Here is a 25,168-nt window from a genome sequence, read left to right on the forward strand (position 1 = left end):
GTGTCCGTTACCGCGCGCTTGTGCGCGCGCGCTCGCTGAGCTCGCCGAGTGTCCGCGCTCCCCCTGGTGGCGGTAGAGGTGATCGCGCCGCCTCAGTCCCTTGCAACAGTGCGTGTCCGGAGCAGCAGGTAAGTAGGACCTGAGGGGCAAGGGAACGGGGCAGAGCTCCAGCGGGCACAGGCATTGCAGGTTGGGAGGGGATGAACCTAGAGGCCAGTGCCTGGAATTTTCTGTTCCCTCCTGCAAGATCGCGGTGGAATTGGAGCCTGGAGGTCCGAGGCCCCTTCCGGGAGTTAGGCAACAGGTGGGGTCTGCAGAGATGCAAAGTTCCTGGTGTTGGTGCCCCTGCTCTGGACTTTGGGCGGGTGTGTAGGCTTCACCTGAAGCCCAGGCCTTGCTGCTTTGTCTTCATGAGGAGCTGCAGAACGCCAGTGGCACCACTCTCCCTGGCCTGCCTTTCATGGCCGCTGGGCTAAAGGGTCAGCTCATGGGGCACACCGAACTTGCAGGCAGGGCCCCGAAGAGAGAGGGAGGTGGTGTAGAGTCCAAGCATACTGGGGAAGCAGACTGGCCGGTAGCCAAGGTACTGAGTGGATCGTTAGGATTATGCAAGGGGGAGAGTGCAATAGGCCTCATCCTGCAGTGTGGCTGCCAGGCTCCGGGTGTTGGACGTGACCTGGCGTGGCAGGCGGTAATGGAAAACTTGACCTCCGGGACAGCCAGTTAGCTCCTGTGCACCCTGACATCCTGTGTTTAGGCCTGCAGCCTCCAAGAGAATGCCTTGGCCTGGGGTGCGAGGGTGTTTGGGGAGGCTGGGTGACCCAGCTGATGTGACTGACAAATGGATGAGCCTCTTCTGTCTGTGGAGGGCATCTGCCAGGACCCCCTGAGCTCCAGGCTATTAGCTGCCCACACAGGCTCCTGGTGCCTCCTTGCCCCTCAATTTCCTCATCTGGGCATCTGGATCAGTCTCCCCTTTGTGACTTTATTATTGTCGCTCCCCCTCTTCATGGAGGAACGACACAGGACCCTGCGCTGTTCTTTTGTCTGCTCGGCCCTCCCCGGGTTTGCTGCTGGTTCTTCCCGGGTTGGCTACCGACCCTTCCACCTCCGTGGAAGGGCGGTTCCCCCTGCCACATTCCCCACTTCCGCGGGGGAGTGGCACACCGCCGGCCGGCTCTCTCGGGGGCTGCACAGGTGTTCCTTCAGATAGATGTTCCCCTTAGATGTTCCTGGTGCATGTTGTCTCTCTCCTCCTTTATAGTCCTCTTCCACCAATCCCAACTCGGCTGCCCATACACCGAGTACGCTGCTCTCCTCCAATCAGGAGCAGGTCCTACAGTTTCTTGGTTGAACTGGAGGCAGCTGTGTAGAAGCTGTTTCCCTTCTCAGCGCCATATTGTGGGAAAGCAGATGCATAGAATAAGTCTTAATTCCAGTAACTTAGTCTAGTCCGAGTTGCTCCCCACAATTATGAAACTGCAGAATGTCTTCTGGTTAGGAGGCTGGAGGGGAATCAAGATGGCCTACACCTAGTCCTATGCCTAGGCCTTTTTTGTACTTCAGACCTTTTTTTCTCTTTTGTTAAATATTTTATTTATTCAAGAGGTAAAGTTACAGTGAGAGAGAGAGGTTTTCCATCGTTGTTTCACTCCCCAAATGGCCACTACGGATGGAGGTGGGCCCATCCGAAGCCCAGAGCCAGGAGCAGCTCTTGGTCTCCCATGCATTTTGCAGGGGCCCGCCTGATTGGGCCATCTTCTCCTGCTTTGCAAGGCCAGCAGAGAGCTGGATCAGAAGTTGAGCAGTCAGGACTTGACCTGGTGCCCATATGGGATGCCAACACTGAAGGCAGAGAATGAACCTACTGTGCCACAGTGCAGGCCCTGACACTTTAGACCTTGTACCCGATAACATACCCTAAAGCTAAGGGAATCCTAGAGAGCTCTACTCTCAATTTCACTCACATTCATTCAGGTATGTTTGTTTATTTGGGGGTTTTGTATGCTATAAGCTCAGTGTATTTTTTTTTTTTAGATTTCTTTATTTTGAAGGAGTTGGGGGTATAAAAGGGTTGTGAGAAAGCCAGCAAGAGGGTGCTCTTCCATTCACTGGCCAATGGCAGAGAGCTAGGTCAGAAGTGGAGTATCTGGCACATAAACCAGTGCCCAGTTAGAATGCTGATGTTACAGGTAGCAGCTTTACCAACTACACACAACACTGTCCCCACTAGCTCACCTTCAAATCCACCCCATCCTCAGCTGTGTCAAAGTGCATGTCCTGTTGCTGAGCAGTTAGTGTCTTACCAACTGTCCTTGTGAGAGAGAATACATCCTTGTTCAAATCTGCCTTTCTGACTTCTTTCCAAATGGCTTCTTGTTTGGAATCACTTGGCTAAATTTGGAAGAGATGGGGTTCACAATGCTTAACTGCATCCTGGGATGGTTGTGCAGGCTGTAGGCCTAGCTGAAGGAGTGTGCTTGGTTCCTGTCATTACCAAAGAAGTTGAATTTGTTGTTGAGTGCATGAACTGACGAGGGCTATGTGCAGCTGGATGGAGACCAGCCGAGTGTTCTAAAGGCATCACCTTGTGTACCTGCACCACAAACCCATTATGTGGCCTTGTCAACTCATGTGTGTGTTGCTGATTGAATGAATGGCTTCCCAGCCCACCTCTGCCCCTATGGGTGTGGGAAATTAGCCCACTGGTGGCCATATGTCCACCAAAGGATTGACTCAGAAACATGAAGGCATGCATAACATGAGGTGTTTGTTGTTACCTGCTCTTGAGAGCTGTGTCCAGCAGGTAAAAACAGGCTCCCCGCTCAGAGATGCAGCTCCTTTTAATCTGCCATACAAAGTTTGAAAAACTAGGAGGTGCAATCTAAGCCCTGCATGCTAGTTGAGGGATTATAAATAATTCATTTTCTAGGACATTTGTTTCTAGGACACCTGTCTAGAGCAGCAATTCCTTTCTTTAATCTTGAAGCTTGAGTATTTTTACTGTGGCTTGCTGAGAGCTACCCCTGTGGCTACTCCAGAGAGTCAGTAATCTGGTCTGCATTCATGTATGTTGACACATAATGCTACTTCTCTCTCACACCCATTCCACCTGCCAACATACAGGCCATCCCAGGGTGAGGAGCGGCTCATCCCCAGCATTAACATGATGGTCCCTTGAGATTTCTAGGAATTTAGTAAATGTTTTATTGAGATATAATTTGTAATCTATAAAATCCACATCATTTAAAGTGTATTAGTGTACACATTTATCACAATTGGTATCTTACAACCATTATAACAGTGCATTCTAGAACATTTTCATTACCCCTATAGGGAATTGTGCCCCTTAGCATCTCCCTACCCCCACCCTTCCTCAACATTGGATAACTATTAATCTTCCCTGTCTCTATGATTTTGCTTATTTCCTGTAAATGGAAACATGCAATGTGAGGTCTTATGTGACTGGCTTCTTTTGTATAAAATAACTTCCAATGTTCGTTTATGGTAAAATACATATTGATTCTTTTTTTTTTTGACAGGTAGAGTGGACAGTGAGAGAGAGAGACAGTGAGAAAGGTCTTCCTTTGCCGTTGGTTCACCCTCCAATGGCTGCCGCGGCCAGCGCACTGTGGCCTGCGCACCGCAATGATCCGATGGCAGGAGCCAGGTACTTATCCTGGTCTCACATGGGGTGCAGGGGCCCAAGTACTTGGGCCATCCTCTACTGCACTCCCTAGCCACAGCAGAGAGCTGGCCTGGAAGAGGGGCAACCGGGACAGAATCCCGCGCCCTGACCAGGACTAGAACCCAGTGTGCTGGCGCCGCAAGGCAGAGGATTAGCCTAGTGAGCTGCGGTGCCGGCCATATTGATTCTTTATTCCCTTTTTCATAGCTGAATAACTTTCCATTGTATGATTTTGCCATGCTTTTTCTGTCCATTCATCATCAGGACATCAGAGGTGTTTCCATCATTGAACTAGTAAAACCAACACTGCTGTGAGCATTCATTGATGTGTTTGTGTGTATGTGTGTGTTCACATAGGTTTTCAGTTTTTTGAAGTACACATAGAGGTATAACATGTGGTCATACAATACTTCTGTGTTAAGCTTTTGGGGAGCTGCTGGACTACTTATCAAAGTGTCTGCATGATGTTACAATCCCACAAGCAATGTATGAGGCTTCCGTTCTCTCCACATCTGTGCCAATTCTCTGCCATTCCTGTTGTCACTCTCCTCGTGAAATTTGTATCTCCCAGTGGTTTTGATCTGTATTTCCCTAATGAAGAATAAGGGTCAGCATCTTTTTATTTGCATATCTTTTTTGAGGAAATGTTCATTCATACATTTTGTTCAACTTTTATTTGGTAATTTTGTTTTTTTGTATTGAGTTATAGGAGTTTATTTATATGTATACATTCTGGTTACAAGTCCTTGTAACAGTGTATGACATGTAAATATTCCTCATATTCTGTTGGTTGTTTTTTTTTTTTCACTTTCTTTGATGGTATCCAGTGAACAACATTTTTTTTAACTTTTATATCTCCTCCTCTCTCTGTGTAACTCTAACTTTCAAATAAATAAATCTTTAAAAAAGTTTTATGAAGTCCAGTTTATTATTTCTTTCTAAGAATTTTACAATGTTAGCAGTTTACCAGATTCTGATCAACTTTAATTTAGTGTTTTATGTGATCATGCATACATTCTTCTGTATATAGTTATTCATCATCCTTGCATCATCTGATGAATCTTCTCCATTTAACTGCCTCAGCATACATTGTATAAAGTCAGCTGTCTATAAATTTAAAGGTTTATTTGTGGCTTTAAACTTACCCCATGGATCTGTATGTCTGTTCCAGCACCATGCTGTCTTGATTACTGCAGATTTTTGTTAAGTTTCAAATGAGGAAGAGCAAGTCCCCAGCTTCATTTTTTCTCAAGATAGTTATAACTGTTCTAGACTCTTGAATTTTCATATGAATCAGGATCAACTTGTTGATTTCTGCAAAGAAACCAGCTTAGATTCTGACAGGATTATGCTGTTGTAGGTTAACTTGGAAGAGTATTGCCATTTTAGTTATCTTAAGATAAATATAGATTGGCATCCGTTTCTTTTATGTTTTTACTTATTTCAGCAGTGTTTAATAGTTTGCAGAGTTCAAATTTCACATTTGTTTACATCTATTAAATAATTTATGCTATTTTGAATGGGATTGTTTTCTCAATTTTCTTTTCTGATTTTTTCACTTCATTTTTTTAAATGATTTCATATTTATTTATTTACTTTTTTATTTAAACACAGTTCAAGGGAGAGAGGGAAAGATGGAGATTTTTCCATCTTTTTGGGCCACTCCCCCAGTACTCATGACAGCCAAGTTTGGGTCTGGCCAAAGTTAGGAGCCAGTAACTGTCCTGCTCTCCAGTGTGGGTGGTAGAGGCCCTGGTCCTTTGGCCATCTTCTGCTGCCTTCCCAGGTGCATTACAGGGAGGTGGATCTGAAGTGGAATAGCCGAGGTTTTGAACTGGCACTTATGTGTTGGATGCCAGTGTTACAGGTGGCAGCTTAAACCACCGTATCACAACATGACTCCATGTTTGTTTGTTTGTTTTTATGTTGATCTTGTATCCTGCAACTTTGCTGAGAGTATGTTGAGTTTTGAACACATCAGGCACTGAAATGGCAAATGTTGGTGCTGCTGCCACTGCTACCCTGAAAGTTTAAGCACTACATCATTTCCTTCTGTTTGAAGATGGCTCTGTTCTCAGTTTTACTCAGCTCTGAATTGGAACAGGTAATACCATCCCTTCCTTGTATGAAAAGAGATGATGAAAAGAGAGATGAAAGCTCCATGAAAAACACCTAGTAAGAAGTCTAATAAGGTTTATGTGGATATTACTCCTTTCACTGGAATTTTCATTTGGAAACTGTTAGCACAGGGATGAGGAATATATACATTTCTACATGCCCACCCCATCATTCATTTAGGTCATTTTTTTGCCACAGTGCCTTAGCTTTCCATGCCTGAGAAACTCTCATGGTCTTTTTAGCCAAATCCGAATGCCTTAAGGGCTGATTCTGAGGCAAGAATGCTGTGTAGGACATCTGCCATTCTATGAGTCTGCTGTGTATCCTGCTTCTCATGTTGAATTGTTCTCTCATTTTTAATTCTATTTTGTATGACATAGTAATTCTTCTGAACACTAAATTCTGCAGGGATTCACTGAAATACAGGCTGTTTCTCAAAGTCTCTAAAATAAGAGTTGAGTGATTTAACATTTTTTAAGGAAACTTTTACTTTAGCAAGTCAATAATTTACTATTTGGTGCTGGTTACTTTGAGTCCTACAAGAAAGTCAGTTACACACTGCTCTGAGCTCTGACTACAAAAAACAAAAGGTATCTAAAGAAATTTTCAGTATGTTAATAAGTCTTAAATATTTAGTATTAATAGGACTCTGAAGGACACAGGTAAGGGAGGTAATGATCATATACTAACTACTAAAGCACAATTATAAGAGGATAGTTGAGACTGATTGGATACCATCACATTTGGTGCCTATTCTTTGATTGCTAAGTCCTATGAAGCTTTGCATGCCTGTAGAACAGAACCTTTAGCATGGTGAGCAGCTGCAGCCTTTTAAGACTGTAAAGAATCTGAGAAGAATGGTGATAGTACTTTAGGATTGCATTGAATCTGTAAATAGCTTTTGGTGGTATAGAAATTTTAATGAGATTAATTTTTCTAGACCATGAACATAGAAGACTTCTCCATATTTTGTGTCTTTTTCTACTTCCTTCTTTAATGTTTTATAATTTTCATAGTGGAGATATTTCACTTCCTTGGTTGCTGGTTAAATTTATTCCAAGGTACTTAAATTTTTTTTAACTATTGTGAATGGGACTTACCTTACAAGTTGGTTCTCAGCCATGGCATTGTCTGTGCATACAAAGGCTATGGATTTCTGTGTATTAACTTTATATATTTAACTTTATGAAAGTTTGAGTGCCAGCAGTCTTTTAGTGGAGTCTTTGGGTTCCCCCATATATGGCATCAAGTCATCTGCAAACAGGGATAATTTGACTTACTCTTTTATCATTTGTTTGCTGCAACAGCCAGGGCTGGGCCAGGCCACAGCCAGGAGCCAGGGAATTCTTCCAGATCTCCCTCATGAGTTCAGGGGCCCAAAGACTTGGGCCATACTCTGCTGCTTTCCCAGGCACATTAGCAGGGGGTTTGATCCAAAGATGAAAGCCGGGACATGAACTGGCACCCATATGGGATGCTGGCACTGAAGACGGCAGTTCTCCCCTACGAGAACTGCTTGGCAGTGGTCCAAGTTTGGAACCACGTTCTATTCAGTGAACAAATTTGGGGCACTATGCATCTTGCAAGAAAGACTCTCCCATTGTTTCCCTTCTTTTTATGTAGGGATAATGATTTTCTTTTCTTTGAATAAAGTTCATGAAGGGCCCATGAGAAGCACAAATAATGGTTTTACACCAGCAACAACATTAGTGAGAGATTGGAATTCATTGCTATGTTTTATTGAGTTAGAAAGCTCAGGTCACCACTCATCTTGCCAGAAATCTTTTCCCCCCTCAATATATGACCTGGGAAGGGCCCTTATTCACTAAATAAAGAGTCTTTTGCAACAGTAGCTAAAGCACTTCTTCAAAGAGTTTCCAGATGCTTCAAGAAACAAACTGTTGTACAGCACTAGCCAAGAACACTCAGTTTCTAGTGTTTCTCATTTCTCTTTTTTCTTCTCTCCCTCCATTCCTTCCTATTTTTTTTTCTTTTTACAAAAAAGATTTATTTAATTGAAAGACATACACACACACACACACACACACACAGTTCTTCCATCCACTCGTTCATTCCCCAAATAGCCACAGTGGCTATTGGATGGGCCAGGGGTATGGAGCTCTATCTGGGTCTCCCATGTTGGTAGCAAGGACCCAAGTACTTGAGCCAGCTTCAGTTGCTTTCCCTTTGCATTAGCAGGAAGCTGTATTAGAATCAGGCCAGGGGCCAGTGCTGTGATGCACCAGGTTAAGCCACAGTCTAGCTCTAGCATCCCATATGGGTGATTTAATGTAATTTTGTCTACCTGTTTCACCACAGAAGAGGAACAGTATATCTAGGCTGAAGCTCAAGCCTCTGCTCGTTTTCTGGTGCTTCAGCAGCCAGAGTTCTATGCTGTGAGGTATTCAGTGGTCCAAACAATTAAACTGTCAAAAGAAACATGGGAATTTATAACACCAAGATCACCTGGTTTCAAGTCTACTGGCTGGGATGAGGAAGTACATTATCAAAGCTGTAGATTATGATAAAATCAAAGGCAACACAAGAAAAGGAAGTAAATTCAGCTTTGTTTGATGGCTGGTGAAAGAATTAAAGAGATATACTAATCTAGTCCCTGGTAGTCCTGTATGACAGGTCCTACTTGGTACCCATTCTGTTAGTCAGTCATAAAAAATTAAAAGGGAGCCTCAAAAGCTGGCCATGGGACCCCAGACGCCTACAGGCCAGATGCCAGGGATAACATTTTTAGTGTTCTAGTATAGAGGCTAAAGTAGAAGTATTTTCCAACATGGAAAATAGTCCACTCAAATCATAGGATGATAATCACTGTAATTCGTACCCAGCAACCTCAGAATCAACACAGAGGCCATTCTGCTATTGAAGGAACACATATTAGGTGTGAGAAACTGGATCATTGACACAAGGAAGGTCTGTCTCTGATCAGGTCTATTCTAGTAGGCCTGATCTATGAGAGGAAACTCTGGAAAAATTGGAATGTTGAGTGATACTTTGATGGAAGAGATTTCACTTTTTAAACAATCTTAAAAACACAGTGTCTCCCATAGTAGAACACTCAGGTGACAAAAGCTCAGATATTACCATCTAATGCATTCAGCTCAAAAGCCTGAGCTTATTGTGAATTAGAGCCCTAAACTGGAAAAATGCCAGAGTCAATATTTCCACGGACTCCAAATGTTTTCCTTGTGCAAAATGCATATGCAGCAATTGGGAGGCAAGGAAGCCAATGGACTACAAAAAAAATTAACATGGGAAAGAGATATTAGCTCTCTTTCAAGCAGCATTGGATATGAGGGAGGGCACGTGGGTAGGAAAGTGGCATGTAGCGTGAGTGAGCAGGCACGAGAACTGGCAAAACGGTGGGGCTGGCTCAGCATGCTCCAGCCTTTTATCCACTTCCAAAAGGGGAGTGGTTACATAGTCTGACAGGTGGGTGAATACAGGTGAGATCCCATAGGGGTAGGAGGGTGTGGCCGCCAGCTCATGAGCCTAATTCTGTCTCCCTGATTATTCCCATATCTTTCCCCCCTTCAGAGATTCCAGACCCTTAATCTTAAGGGGATGCTGAAGGACGTAGACTTATCATATCTTCTATATCTACTTCCTGCTGATCAGGGATGCAGGCCCTGTCTGTCCTGGGTCCAGAAATCTCTTTCTAGCTCATCTAATGAATTCATTTCATGAGCTGGAGAATTTTCAGGCACTGCCAATGGCTGCATCGCCTGCACGGTCATCATTACTCTCAGAAGTCTTTGAGTTCTGAAACATACAAGTTTATCAGTGAGCATAAACAAAACTGAAACAAAACAAATTGCAAGTGAAGTACTCTTTAAGATGGAAAGAAAATATTTTATAGACTCCTAGGTAGTGGGTAGTGATAGGCTATCCTACGCAGATTATAAAACCACTTAGCCTGAGCATAGAGATTTATTTTTAATCTCTCTCTCAGTGAACATACAGCTGTTTGAGTAAAGGTGGCAGATTCTATCAATCACTGCACATGTTCCTCCTTATTCTATTAATATATATTCCAAGGTCTGTGTACCATCCATAACTACCATGGACAGACCATCCACAGACATAACTACTCGCTGTAAAAGCTGGCCTGCAGTGTAAGCCAGACTGCCTAATACAATGGTAAGGTTTTTAACATTATCTTCATGTGGCTCACCAGGATCTTTTATTATAATAGAAGAAACCCACTACAGAGTTTTTCTTCTAATAACATCTTCTAGAAAGAATCAAAAGAAGATGTAGCTACAACATATCTGACTAAAAGTGCAAGCAATCTTGATGTGATGAAAGCAAAATCTTTACTTATCTTTTTGCTTTTTGAAGAGCTCTTTCAGATCTTTGGCTCACAGGAATAGCAGACATGTCTTTTGAGTTCACCTGCAAAGACTCAAGAGGTGAAGCTTAATCCCTGACAAATGCACACAAGCTGGGATGCCCTGTGATTTCACTGAGGTAGGCCTGCTCAGTAGCACCTGGTATATCCCTTCCATTCAGGTTGCAACTGGTCTGAAGAGGATCCTTCCTTCGAAGTTTTTATTTATTTATTTATTTATTTATTTATTTTATTTATTTTTTTTTATTTTTGACAGGCAGAGTGGACAGTGAGAGAGAGAGACAGAGAGAGAAAGGTCTTCCTTTGCCGTTGGTTCACCCTCCAATGGCCGCCGCTGCAGCTGGCGCACCGCGCTGATCCGATGGCAGGAGCCAGGAGCCAGGTGCTTTTCCTGGTCTCCCATGGGGTGCAGGGCCCAAGCACCTGGGCCATCCTCCACTGCACTCCCTGGCCATAGCAGAGAGCTGGCCTGGAAGAGGGGCAACCGGGACAGAATCCGGCGCCCCAACCGGGACTAGAACCCGGTGTGCCGGCGCCGCAAGGTGGAGGATTAGCCTATTGAGCCACGGCGCCGGCTCGAAGTTTTTAATAAAACTAAATCTTCTGGGGAAGTAGGCTGCTCATGAGTCTTAGGATCTGGCCCTGGGAGAACTGAACCTTCTGATCTTGAACCTCTGAATCAAAGAGGATGGCAGAAGTGAGGAAGAGCCTTCCATATAGCATCTGATCTGGACTAAGCTTTAAGGCAGACTTGGGTGTTATTCTCATCCTGAGAAGGGCAATAAGCAATAGTTTAAGCCCTGATTCTGAAGTCTCTTGGCAAAGCTTAGCTAGAATTTTCTTAAGACTAAAACTAGCCTTTTCAACTTTACCCAATTACATGTCTCCAAGAGGCATGAAGATGCTAAGAAATTGCTAGAGGAGCAACTACCTATTGAGTTATTTTCAATACAAATTAAGGTTCACTGTCACTCTGGAGTGACTGCAGGAGTCCAAATCATGGCACAGCATCCTTCAGCAAGGCTTTGGATATCTCCCTTGCCTTTTCTTTTCGAATTGGGAAGGCTTTTACCTATCCTTTGAAAGTATCATTAAAGCTAGAAGATACTTATAATTTGCTGGAGATATATTAATGAAGTCAATCTGCCAATCTTTACCTGGATATGTTTCTCTTATTTGCACAGGAGTCAGCAAAGGAGGTGACTTTACATGACCACCAGAGTTATTTTGTAAACACATAGGGCAAAAATGAGCTACTACTCTTATGTCAGCGTTTATCCCCTTACCTCTGAACACTTCAGAGAGTATTTGCATTAAAGCTTCTCTTCCCATTGGGTAGAGTCATGCATGCATGTCCTTAATAATTTTCCATTGAGAGGCCATTGGGTGCATAACCTTACAATCCAAAGTCCACCATCAATTATCATCTTTAGTATAATCCTGTTGTTGGGCCCATTCAATCTCAGACCCGGTATCGTGAGGTTCTTTGTCATTGCTACAGGCTGAGGGCCATTCCTAGGAATTCCTGTGCAGCACCTTTTTTGCTGTCTCATCTGCTAGTGCATTTCCCTTGACATGGTTGACTTCCTTCTGATGTCCCTTAGAGTGAATGACAGCTACTTCCAAAGGCACCAGTACTGCCTGAAGTAGAGCTAATATCTTCTTTCCATTTTCAACAGGGGAATTCTTTGCAGTCAGTAAGCCTGTATCTGTCCAAGCTGCATGTGCACATAACACAAGGAAAGCATATTTGGAATCTGTGTATATGTTAACTTCTTTTCCTAATTGCAAGCCTCTAGTTAATGCAATAAGTTAAGACTTTTGAGTTGAATTATTGCTTGGCAATGTTTCAGCTTCTATTACCTAGGTAAGATCTATTACAGCATAACCTGCCTTTCTAATTCTTTCTTCATATAGCTACTTCCATCAATAAACCACTCTGCATCTGGATTCTCTTTAATAGCTCGGAGACCTTTTGCCATTTTATTTTATTTGACCTTAAAGCATATAAGACAGGAATATTACCAGGAGATATGGATCCAAGAGTCCATGTTTAAGAAACTTAACTTTAAAGAAGCACCTAAAGATAATAACTCTTACAAGAAATGGAGTTGGACACTTAGACGTAAGTAAAACTTAAGAGACATAAGAATATCCTCTATTCAATACACTAAAAGTAAATCTTAATAATACAACTCTTTGGAGATATAGATTCTGCATGAGTTGGTAGTACACAGTGACTCCTGTTGTTAATTTAACAAGTAACACTCTTACGTATGATACCAGGGATCACCCAAGGCACTTTTTTTTTTAACAGGCAGAGTTAGACAGTGAGAGAGAGAGAGAGACAGAGAGAAAGGCCTTCCTTTCTCCATTAGCTCACCCCTCAAATGGCCACCATGGCCGGCATGCTGTGCTGATCCAAAGCCAGGAGCCAGGTGCCCCCTCCCCGGTCTCCCATGTGAGTGCAGGGCCCAGGCACCTGGGCAATCCTCCACTGCCCTCCCAGGCCACAGCAGAGAGCTGGACTGGAAGAGGAGCAACCGGGACAGAATCTGGCACCCCATATGGGACTAGAACCCGGGGTGCCAGCACCGCAGGTGGAGGATTAGCCGAGTGAGCCACAGCGCTGGCCCAACCAAGGCTCTTGACATGAGATGTCTAGGCTGTGGAAGTCTCTTGAACCCACAAATACACATCAGTTTTCAGACAAAGCTATGAGCAAAGTGGAAGTTCTCTCCTCCCTTCAGAGAAGAGTAAATCTTTCATTGATGATCACTTCTTTACATTGGAGTCTCACCAGTGTCCATGTAGGGACACTTTTTGCAGCATGTTATAATGGTCATTCTGTGATGCAATAACCTGGGGGATAGTGTATGCGATAAAAGTAGCCATAGTCCTAGGAATGTGTCCAGTTACTCATTGTGACTCACTTTAGCTAGCTGAGTATCAAGCAGAATTTTCACACAAAACGATGAAAAAGCTACCTCCAATTTTCCCATGTCAATCCAAGCCTCACCCTCTTTCTTCTTCAGATTCTTATTTTCCAACCTGCCTGCCTTACCTCACTCCTCATGCTGGCAAACCTAAGCCTGTCCTCCAGCACAAGAAATCTCCAGCTGTCTGCCCTGCCTGTCTCCTTGCTCTGACCAAATGCTCTTTCCACAATTGCATTCCTATTCCCAAGACCTCCAAGACTTCCAAATGCACCCTGGCCTCTGTTGACTCCAAGTCACCCACTCCCCACCCTGTTCATCTTGCTGCCCGTTCCTGCTTCTCCTCTGCCTGCGCACGGACTCCTCCTCTCAGACCCTCTTTCTAGTTCTCTGGACTCTCTTCTTCATTGTGCATACCCTGGCCCAGACCTGCATATTCTCAGATATTATCTTGGAGATTGTACCTTTTCTACTGGCCAACACAGTACAGACACAATTCAGACAGGAGTGGATTCCCAGCAACCTTGCCTGGTGAGTAAGGGGAATACAAAATGATGGCAGACTGACATAAAGACTGACATACAGTCTGTACTGTCACCTCTGATAGTTATAGGACCCTTTCTACAATGACATGATCCTAGATATATTATTAATATCTGTATATCTTCATCTCCATCTGTTAGTTCTTTTTAGAACCATAGATATCAGTAATGATGTCCTTTCTCTGAACAGGTTCTTTACTTTCAGTCCTGCCAGATGGACCAGACTGTAGGAGCCTCCAGATGTACAAGTAACTTCTCAATGGAATGTGGTCTGTAAGCACAGAGCTGACAAGAGGACAAGTCACAGAGAAGGTAAAGAACACGGAGCAGGATACCTCTAATGTGCTTTGGAGGAGAAAGAGCAGAGGGCAGATAATAGAACATAAACACAGAAAGTAAGTGGTTATTTTGAGGAGATTCACCTAGCTAGGGCAATGAGATGCCACAAGTGATGAGGATTTTCAGAGCCACGCCCTAGTGCCATCTACCTTGTATTAAAGACATGCTGAGCTGGATGCCAAGCCCTTGACCCACATTCCTTTATTACTTTCTCAGTCATGCTATTAAGATGGCTATTCTCCTAAAATCTTAAGGTAAGTAAGGCCCAAAGGAGTTAATGCAGCTGAGTGGCTAGTAGCAGAAGGACAAGGAATATCTGACTACTAAGTCTTGGTTCATTCCAGTTTCAAACTGCCTTTCTAAAGTAGAGGCATGGTAGGACAGATGAGTTGTGGGGTCATAAATGAGCATATTTCAAATATCCCTGGAAAGAAATGATTGAATTCATGCCCATGAGTTTTCCAAAACTTTATGAAAAATGCAGGTATCATGAAAAAACAACAGAGTTTTCAGAATGATTTTGTGCAAACAAAACTAATATTTTAATTCCTCTTTCCATAAACTTTTTGAGATCACCTCCTGGGTCAAATGTCCCTATCAGTACCCTGGGGATCATGACAATATGGATCTGGAGCCAGAGCTAATGAGTCTAGGAGATTCCAGCCCCTCATTATGTGTAAGCCTCAATCTCACCCTAGCCCTCTGCCCATGTATAATGAAGGCTGCTCTATCACTGTCCCTGGAGATAGGGAGAGCTCAACTGGCAGGGAACACAGTCTTGACAGTTTTTCTCCAGCTAATACAGCTTCCCAGTAGGATGAGAGTGTATTTCCCTCTTAGCCTTACAAAATAGTGAAGACTGCAGGAGGTAGTTTTGTCCTTGCTAGGACAAAAGGCGCCCAGGAAAGGACCACGATGCCAGTAATTCAGCCAATATGGGTCGGCCTCTGTTCATGTTCCTGGATGGTAATTGCTTGTGTAATGGTGTAAGTAGGGGAACACGGTGTTAACAGTCAGATATTTGCTCAGCCAGTTACATGCTGACCAATCATGAACCTGTCTCTACTCTCCCAGATAATGCAGAGATGCTCAGATATACTTCTTGCTCTTAAATATTTAAATGGAAATTAATGCATTTTTGTGTTCATGAGACAGAAACATGAAGGTTTTGTCTGTGGCATTTAAGTTGGAGAGGTATCTGACTCACTCCACAATCTTTTCAGATGATTGGTCAATATGAAGTACACTCATCAGCCATTTATTTCCTAGGTTGGCCACAGGATGGTGAACTCATTACTGGCAATGGCTCAAGCAGCTTCAGTGCCAGCATCAATGCTGAGAATCTGAACACATGGCTGAATGTCTGAAGACAGAGAGAGAGCCAAGACGGCAGTGGTGCTATGGGGATGCCAATTGGCTGGATAGCTTGTAATGCTGTTACCCAGAGATGGCACTGACAAGCCACTGGCCAGAGACAGCAAAGTGAAGCCACTGCTGAGAGATGGCAGAAGGCCTTAAGTACAGCCACAAGGGGTATAAGGCAAGCAGAGGGCAAATTATTAGTCCTCTGCATGCTAAGTCTGCAGTATGATGGCAAACCATTTTCTTATGGTATCTCCAACAGCTTCAGTAGCAGGGTAAAACCTGTGGGCCTGTGCACATGAGTCAACATTTGAAATGGAACACAGAACCCAGAAGGGCAGTGTTGTGCCATGTGGATAACACTGCCTGGATACAGTATGGGATGCTGCTACCCAGAGAGGCCACTACTCGGACATGGCAGAGAGATGCCAGTGCCAAGGTACAGTAGAATGCCTGGGACCCAGTTGGCTCAAGTGGACTTTCTCCACAAACATATGAGGTGTTGTGCAAGGAATCAGAGCAGTAGGAATGCTTGGAACTACAATTTCATTAAGACAAAATGTCTCTTCTGACCACAGCCACTGGATATTTCAGAAACCCCTGAGGCCACATCATAGTACACATATTAGACATATGGAAATGCAACGTGTTAGATGTAGTCATGTTGCCTAAAATGGGCATTGTTAAAGCTGAAGATTTTATAATTCTGTTTTTCAAAGTTTCATATTTTGTGAAGTTGTGTTTAATTGCTTCTTGTTTCTTTTTAATAAACTAATATTTTCCTCACCCTTTTCCTTTTTCTGAGCCCTGAGGAGTTTCATTAGTAGGTTGGAAGCCCACTGGACTCTCCACTGTCACTGTGCACTCCCAGAGTCCTGGAACTTCAACAACCACTAAATACCTGTGGTCCCTATGTGGAACTGCAGACCCACGTCAAACCACCTGAGATGACCTGTTGAAGTGTCACCTATCAGCTTATTTCAGGCTCATTCTGCAACTTCTTCCATACCCACTGTTGCTCCAAACATCCCCACTTAGTAACAGGGCAGTCATTCAGTTTCCCAAGTCAGAAGCATTCATGTTGTCCCAAAGTCTTTGCTCCCTCATTCTACACTCTCAGGAGTATCTTTTTCCAATTGCCTTGCTTTGAAAGACAGCATCTCAAATGAGGACTTAATTCTGCCCCATCAATGCTACCTAAATTGGCTTCTGAATCGAGCCTCACTTCTGCTTGAATGGGTCTGATAGGTTCCCAGATACTCTCCTTCAGACAACACGGTCCTTTCTGGCCTTCCTGTGCAAAATGACCAGGCAGAGATATGCTGACCTTCATTTGTCTGACCTGAATCCTTTATTCCTGCCCTCAGTCTGCTTCTGTAACTGTTCCTTTGCATTTCCCCCTGGGATGGAAAGAGATAAAATGGCTGACGACAGAATGAGGTGAAGCACCCAAGAGTCCTGAGATGGAATTTAAACATTTGTCTTCCACAGGCAGGTCCTAGCACCCAGGTTTCAGGTGTGGTGCCTGAGTTGGAGGTGTGTCTGAGCTGATTACACTGCCACCCTCTTTTGCCTTCTCAGCCAGCAGCTCAAGCCTCAATGGTGTGCTGTCTTCTAAGAATATTGTGCCAGTGCCCAGATCACAACGCAGGCACAACAGATTTCCTGTGGAATGTTGGCTCCACCATCAGTGCAGGTCAATCACTCTGTAGTCTATAGGTCCATGGAGGCAGCTCTAAATATACTTTGTATATTTAGAGATAAATATACATCTAAGAACACCCATTCCTGGTACATGGCTCAGTAGCTATTAGCCAGTGTTGGCTTGGTGTTTCTCATGCCCAAGATTTCCACACCAGCTTGAACCTCCAATGTGAGTTACAGCTCCAATGTATTGGGAGACCTGAAAGTGTGTTTCAGCTCCAATGTCTGAGGATGGTTGGATACAGGCTACAGCACCAGGAACTAGAGAGACCTGGATGTGGATTAGAACCTGCTAGAGGCCCAAGAGTCGTAGGTGTTGCAATGAGCCCCCTAGAGTCCCAGAAGCCCTAGAATTTATGGTAAAAAGGCTGCAGAAATAACCAGAGCACTGGACAGGGGCATTGGAGATATGGGAGGAGATGACATATGTGGATCAATCTGTAGAGAATCCTGGAAATGTCTGTGATACAGAGCTACATACAGGGAAACTCTAACATGGGTACAAGAAGGCAATCTTGGATGCCAGATCTCACCTCAAGTCTTAACTGGGACTTGAGCACCTCCTTGACTTGCTTTCTCTGGTCTGCTTTAACGAATCCAGGAAGTAAAGAAAGCTAGGCATCAGTAGCAATGTAAAGATAGGTGGCAGTCTGATTAAGGCTGCTCTGTATAGTGATCTGCCATCAAAGAGACCCAACAGGTCAGTCCACTACAGGGGCTTTCAATGTGGAAAGTCAGGGCTTCAGCAGAAGTCAGCATATGAAGAGCTCTCCCAACCAAGAGTTGAATCACTGCAAACAGAACTGCCCTAGATTCCAAGGACTTCAGGTCAGAGCCACAGATCTTGTTGTCTCTAAACTGAAAAGTCTTTCATTCAGCCCAGCTTCCAAAGTAACCACCACTGCTGAGGGGACGGTTAAGTAGGGTCAGTGACATTGCAGGCAGAACTGTGAAGTTCCTCTTACAGATGCCACCAGCATTCACCTGGCCAGAGGCTCACACCTCCCTTAGAGATACCCCATGTGGAGAGAAAGATAGACCTAGGACTCCTAAATGGCAAGGCCTTAAAGCTCAGCAGATTATCAGGCCCATTCTGTCAGCTTCTCTTGGCCTCCATTGGAAAACTTATTCATGTTTAGACAGCAGCTTACTTAGGTGCCCTCCAATATTGATTCTGTCCTTTGTTCTACACCCTATCTAGCCCACATGGGACCACATTCATTGGTAATTCTCAGTCTCTAACATCAATGGCTCTACCCCTGAACTGTGTCCACTGATGGTCCTCTCCCCCACTTAATGTTGTATGACTTCAGAATTTCTCTACAGAGAGAATCTTCTACCCACAAAAGAGGAGTGGCCTTTCTCCCAGTCTTGGTTGGGATAAGCTTCAAACCACATCCATCAGACAGTCTTCACAAGGGTCCAGAGACCTCCCCACATTTCCTCTCCTCTATGAAATCCTATTACTTGTTAATGCTACTCTTAGAATTGTTGGTTGTTATTCTCACCCTGTCTTTTATACTATCATATCTGTTGAAGTGTTACAGGAAATGATAATGGAATGAACCAAAGCCTTCACCAACCAGGCAGTCAACCAAATGCTGCTACAGGGATATATTCAGCTCCCCACCCAGGAGACAGTCACCCCATGCCAACAGAGAGCACCTCGTCACTCCATGTTAACAGGAAGTAGCTCTAAAGACAGATCATCATCCCTGTACCACTCCTGGACTTTTGGGGCTAATGTAATCCCAGAAAACTCTTGCTTTATAAAAAACAAAAAGGGGGATATTATTAAAATGGAACAGTCTCATCTGTGGCATAATCTATGCCCCAGACACTATCCTAGGCTCTATCCCCCACTGCCAATGCTGGGAAGCCATGTGATCACATGGCCCAACCACAGGTGTCAGCTCTACCGCTCCCCCATGGGATTCACTGCTCCTACTTTCCTGCCCGCCCCCCAGACAAAGGTTTAATAGGACCTGTTCCTGAAAATTTCTCTCTCTCTCTCTCTCTCTATATATATATAAACATATATTTATATATAAATATATTAATATTATATATTATAATATATATTAATATATATTACATTCTTCCCCTCTCTCTTACCCTCTTGCCCTCTCCCCCAGCCCAGTGGGCTTCCCCCACCCAACAAACAATTTTCCTCTAAAAAAAGGTAATCTTGGATGCTAGATCTCACCTAAAGTCTTAACTGGGCTGATGAGGAACCATAACCTCCTTTTGTCCTCCAAGGTTAAGAGAAGACTTTCAGTTATATGTAATTCTATATCAATTCCCATGATTTACCATTATTTAGAAATTGGACCTGGGACCCCAGAGTCCCATGGACCAAATGTTAGATATAACATTTGAGGAGCTTAAAAACAGATACAAGTCTGTGGAGGAAGTGTTACTCCAGGGTGGACAGCAGCCCAGTAAGTAGGCTCCAATCATTGCACTCACTATAACTAGTGCCTAGTGATGTCACAGTTAATCCAGGGGGTATCATTCTGCTAAGACTTAAGGGCACACAAGTGGATGTTTAGGTATGGGAAGCCAGGACATTGATGCAAGGAGTTTTCCTACTTGAATAACCCACCCAGCCTTCACCTGCAATGTAAAAGAAAAGGTGACTGGAAATGGGACTGTCCTCACCTCCAAAGGTAGAAGACTCAAATTCCCTCAAGGCCTTGTCTGAGGAATGATTCAGCCAAGGAACTCAGGCAGCTCCCACAACCCATAGGAATGGCTCATGCCAAGAGTCCAAGGGAATTTTGATATTGCAAGTAAGAATATTAATTTTGTAATTTACATGGGATCGACATACTCGGTACTGAATTCTCATGTGGGGCACCTATCCTCCCTGAGCTATGCCATGGGAGGTGGCAACAAACCAAACTTTCAAAAAATGACTTTGCCTTTAGTTTGCCAGATAAATATTCTTATTTTTCAGTATTTTTCAATGGTACCTGAATGTTCACATCCTGTATTGGCAGGCATTTAATATGATCAATTGGTACCTCTCCCATGTTGCTTTCCTCTGTGTCTTTGTCCTAATGCTAATGTGTTGCTGTGGGTTTGTTCTGAGAGGAGGAGTGTGGTGGGGGCAAGAGGCACGGAGTCACCACACAGTCCCCGGGAGTTGGGTGAAAGCGGGCCAGAGGTGAGCAGCCCACAGACTTGTTTATTTCAGTTCTTACAACAGTTTTTATAGCCAAGACAGCCAATCCGGTCAAGGGGCGGTTTATTCCCTAACCAATCACAGCCTGTTGCCAGGCAGGCTCTGAAGCCATCCAATCACAGCCTGTTGCCAGGCAGGCTCTGTTGCCAGGTGGGTTTCAAAGCCATTCCTGAGTAACTGACGCTCGCTTGCCAGTGGCCATCTTGGCATGGCCTTCTCATTCCACCACATTTCCCCCTTTTCATTTACTTTTGAGCAACGGGAGGTATGATTCTTGGCCATACCATTGTTGACCCCATTTCCATGTGGTCTCTGAACGCAGCTGTGCCTGTCTTAGGTTGTCCCCCAGTGGATCTTACCCGTCATTGACTAACCAGCGCTCAAATCGAGAGACCACAGGATTTCTTGCTCAGATAGGGGTAGGAATGAGGAATAATGGTTATCAGGAATGGAATGGCATGATCGCACACAGGCTGTGGGCCATTTGAGTGGCTGACCAGAGCTAGTGGGGTACAAAACAGTAATGTAGCTATGGGCAGTTTCTCAGGGTAGGATGATAGGGCAGGTGCATCTGCCAACAAGGCAGATTCTCAGTCTTGTTCAGCTGGTTCTGGTTGGCTGTCATTTGCAGGCTGGTACCCAAATGGGCTGTCCTGCATTCTCTGGAAAGACACAAGCATATCCTCAACCCTTGGTTAGCAGAAGCCTTTTTACAGGCGTTGGAATCCAGGGCCTGAATTTTGCATCCATTCCTACATTTACAGCAAACATGTGGGTGGGATGGGGTCTAGCAGCTGCCCTGAGAGCCTGGGGTGCCTGAGTACTGCTACAAATGTGGGGATCCTTACTGGGTGTGGATGGGATGACCTCGCAGGAGTTATTGTCTTCGAGGTCCTCTAAGTTCATCCCACGGGTATGTGGGGGGTGGCTGACTAGGCATTGCTACATTGTTTGCTGCATTGTTTGCTACATTCTTTGCTGCATTGTTCACTACATTCTTTGCTACATTGTCATTTTCACTGTCCAGAGCTCTCTCTCCCTAAGTCATCAACTGTTGTCTGTGAGACAGATGCCTGGAGTGACAGGCTCTTATCACTCACAGACTAATGAGTGCAAACACAAGAATCAGCTTGGATGATCCTCCTGAAAACAAAGATAAAGTAGATCCTCAATTCTGGGATTAGGGCATAGCCTCACAGCACACACGCTGTCCCTTTAGCAGTCCTTTTAAAAAAACATTCTGTCATTGGTCAGAGGCTAGAAGGAGACTTGCCATTCATGGAAATTTTTCTCCATCACGGAGACCTTGTTCCTTGTCACTTTAGAATACACCTGTTCTTCCTGTATAGAAGCCAAATGGAGAATACAGAATGGGTCAGGATCTCAGAGATATTAACAGAGCAGTTCTTCCACTTCACGCTATTGTGCCAAGTCACTACACTATAATAATGCAGATACCTGGAGGCACCTCATAGTTTCTAGACCTAGACATAAGGGACGACTTCTGCATGCCATTAAAACCAGAATCCTAGCATTCGTTTGCCTTTCAATGGGGTGATTCTGCCTCAAATGTCACTCAGCAGTATACTTGGAGAGTCCTTCCTCAAAACTGGGAGACAGACCTCACCCATTTAGGATTCCTTTTGTAAAGGCTATTAGGGAGTTTCAATTAAGACTGCAGCCATTCTAAAATATGTAGATGATATTATTTGCAGTCCCTAAAAAGAGGACTCAGATGAAAATATCATCCAGGTCTTGAAATTTTTAGGTAAAGAGGATATAGAAATTCCTCAACCGAATCTCAGGTTCTTAAATGGGAAGTATAATATCTGGGATATATTCTAACCACAGGAAGGATCCCTCTTTCATTGAAGTCAAAGGAAGTGATATTACAAACAGGGCCACTACCACAGATGAAGAAAGTGAAGGACATCCCTGAGAAGGCCAAATTTCTGCAGGATTTGGGTATCATGATTTGGGTAAGTAGCGAGACCCTTATATGAGGCCTTAAAGAGTCTGACACAGACCTATGTTATTGGATAGTAAGACAACATGAAGCTTTCAAAAAGATCAATGACATACTACCATAGGCACTAGCACTAGGAATGCCTAATGAAGACAAGCTAATTCCTCTGTATAGCAGAGAAACAGGGCATAGTTCTGGATATGCTCACTCAAAATTGGATTCACTTTTATGATAAGGGCCTACTTTTCAAGATAACTGGATTCAGTGGCTACTGGACACTCTGTGTTTTTGCTGTTACACTGCATCTGGTAGAAGGAACCATCAAGTTGATTTCAGGGCAAAACTTGAAAGCTCAAACTCCACAGCAGGTACAATGAATTCTACAGGAGGATGCCTTATTAAGTACCTGAGTACCTGTTTCAGAGGCATCTTAGGTAACACTCAGCATGAAAGTCCTCAATCTAGCTATCTCCTGCCATTTGAGGCACTAGCTAACTCTTGTGTATAGATCATACAGCACATCTACAGCAACAGGCATATCAAGGTGAACCTCTGGAAAATCCTAATGTTTAATGATTTACAGTGATGGAAGTAGCTTCCTGAAAGGAGTTAGAAAGGCATGATATTCCATAGTTGATCACACTCAAGTAATACATGCAAAGGCATTGACTTCAACCCTACAAAGTGAAACACAGACCAGAGCCTTATAATTATAAAAAAGCTCTAAGGTTAATACTAAGAAAGACTACAAATATAAACTCCTTGTGTTACAGACACCTGTGGAAATTTGGATAGAAAAGGCCATTGGATGCATAGATATCTCCCATTAAGCTTCAGAAAGATTTGAGCTCTCTTCCTGGCAGTCACCATCAAAGGAAATACACTAGCAGAAAAGGCAGCAAAGAAGTCTATTGCTCAGTAGGTTTTAGAAATAGCCCCAATACTCAGTGTATAAAGAGAACCATAAGACTCTACTATCCCATGTCTGAGACATATTGTTTAAGCAATAAGGATACACTAAAAATGTTCATGGGTGATGGAATTAAATCATAAGGCCATATTACCAATGACCTCTCCATGGAAATTTACTAAGGAAATGCAAGGCTCTACCCATTTGGGGTAAGATACCCTAATAAAAATAGGCAGCTGGGTATTAGAAGGGAAAGCATTTCTTAGTATTATAAGGGAAGTACCTTAGTCTATCCTCTTTGTTTACAAAATACCCCTAGTGGTCACACCAGACCACATCCCTTAGTCCTATACAAAGGAGAAGAATCTACCAAGGAGAACATTGGCAACTATGCTTTACTGACATGCCCCTAGAAAATGGTCTCAGACACTTTTCATTCTTTATTGATACTTTAACTGGATAGATGGAGGGTGTCCCAACTTGAACAGAGAAGGCACAAGAAGTTAAAATCCTGCTAAATGAAATCGTTCCGTGTCTGGGTTCCTCAAATTACTGCAAACTGACAATGGGCCCTCTTTGCTTCAAATGTTAAGTCAAATGTTAAGCTTCTGATTTAGGAATCTCCTTCATCTCCATGCAGCTTGAACAATTCAATCTTCAGGTCGGGTCAAAAAGCCAATCACTGTCTTAAGATGCTCCTGGCTAAGCTTTGCCAAGAGACTTCAGAATCATGGCATACGTCATTGCCTATTGTCCTCCTTAGGATGAGGCAGGCCCCGACTACCTTAAAACAGACCTTTCTAAGTTGTTATATGGGAGACCTGTCCTCATCTTAGACATCCTCTGATTCAGATACCCAGGATCTGACAAAGCATTTTGTCAACATTGGTCATGTACAAAAGTGTCTGACAATATGGCAACAAAATTTTCACAGTACTAGATTCCAAAAATCATTAAGATCTCTCAGTGAGATCTTATTTTCATTCTGGTGCTACTTAACATTTCCCGTGCTATTATATGTAATTTCTACCTGGATACACCTGTCACGTATTAAAATTCTACCTCTTGGGTCTTCACAGGTGCATACAGGATATAAGCCTGCCTATTCTTGGGAGACAACTGAGGATCTCATATTTCTTTTGGAAAAATTATTTAAAGTTTCTGTTTTGTTACATTAAAGATGTTGAACCTACTAGCTGATGTGATTTTCCTACCACTTCTGACAATAACAGGAGTCTGTTTTTGGCACACAAAGTCCCTTGAGACTTCCTCCGCTATTACTGTTTTGGGCGACTTAGCTAAGACTAGTTGCCAGGTTCTATAGCAATTATGCAAGCCTGAAAATTCTCTATCTAAAATGCTCTTGAATAAGTAGAATATCTACTGGTAGAGCAAGGTTATATACAGTAACTAACAGCATGTGTCACATTTACTTTAACAGTTTGCTAAAAAGAAAATATAACAATGATTTATAATAAAGATAAATGGCTCCACAATTTTGCTAAGGAAAGTCTACTATCTTTCACCACACCATTAGAGAATCAAAAGAAAATAATTCTCTTTATAACAGGGACCCCACCTTTGATTTGACTTTTTCCAAGTATGCTCTTTAATTTGCAAACTTAGCTATGTTCGAAGTTCTCCCTTTCTCAGGGAACTGATAGAATCCCAGCCACTTGCCATGACTAGTGGTAATCCTCTGGTTCATGGGGCAAAATCTCCAGATCACTTATCTAGGGATTTTCATTCTCAAGGTTGGCATGGACACCATCCTGATTCAGTATGAAGCACATATGGAAGATAGGCTTTCTACACATCTCTAAAAGACTGTGGGACAAAAATCTCTGAGGACACAATAACATGGGAGCCCAGAATAGTCAGGGACTTAGTGAATAAATGCGTTATAAAATTCTAGAGTATCTTCTAGTCCTTCACAATCTTATATGCCAGTCTAGTACCCCCACTTTTTCCAGATGCACCCAAGTATACTCCAGGACCAGGAAGGAGGGGACACCATGAGCACATGCAGACTATGATCCTCATGGAGACT

General features: G+C 43.5%; 1 long non-coding RNA gene across 1 annotated transcript; it reads left to right on the forward strand.

The window, feature by feature from the left end:
* On the forward strand, positions 1-24,827 carry LOC103349281 (uncharacterized). The gene is made up of 5 exons (XR_007921868.2): positions 1-128; positions 13,841-13,962; positions 15,259-15,790; positions 22,094-22,221; positions 24,198-24,827. It is a non-coding gene; the product is annotated as an uncharacterized lncRNA (long non-coding RNA).
* The last annotated feature ends 341 nt before the right edge of the window (positions 24,828-25,168 follow it).

Source organism: Oryctolagus cuniculus, chromosome 10, assembly GCF_964237555.1.
Source record: "Oryctolagus cuniculus chromosome 10, mOryCun1.1, whole genome shotgun sequence".
Classification (NCBI taxonomy): Eukaryota; Metazoa; Chordata; class Mammalia; order Lagomorpha; family Leporidae; genus Oryctolagus; species Oryctolagus cuniculus.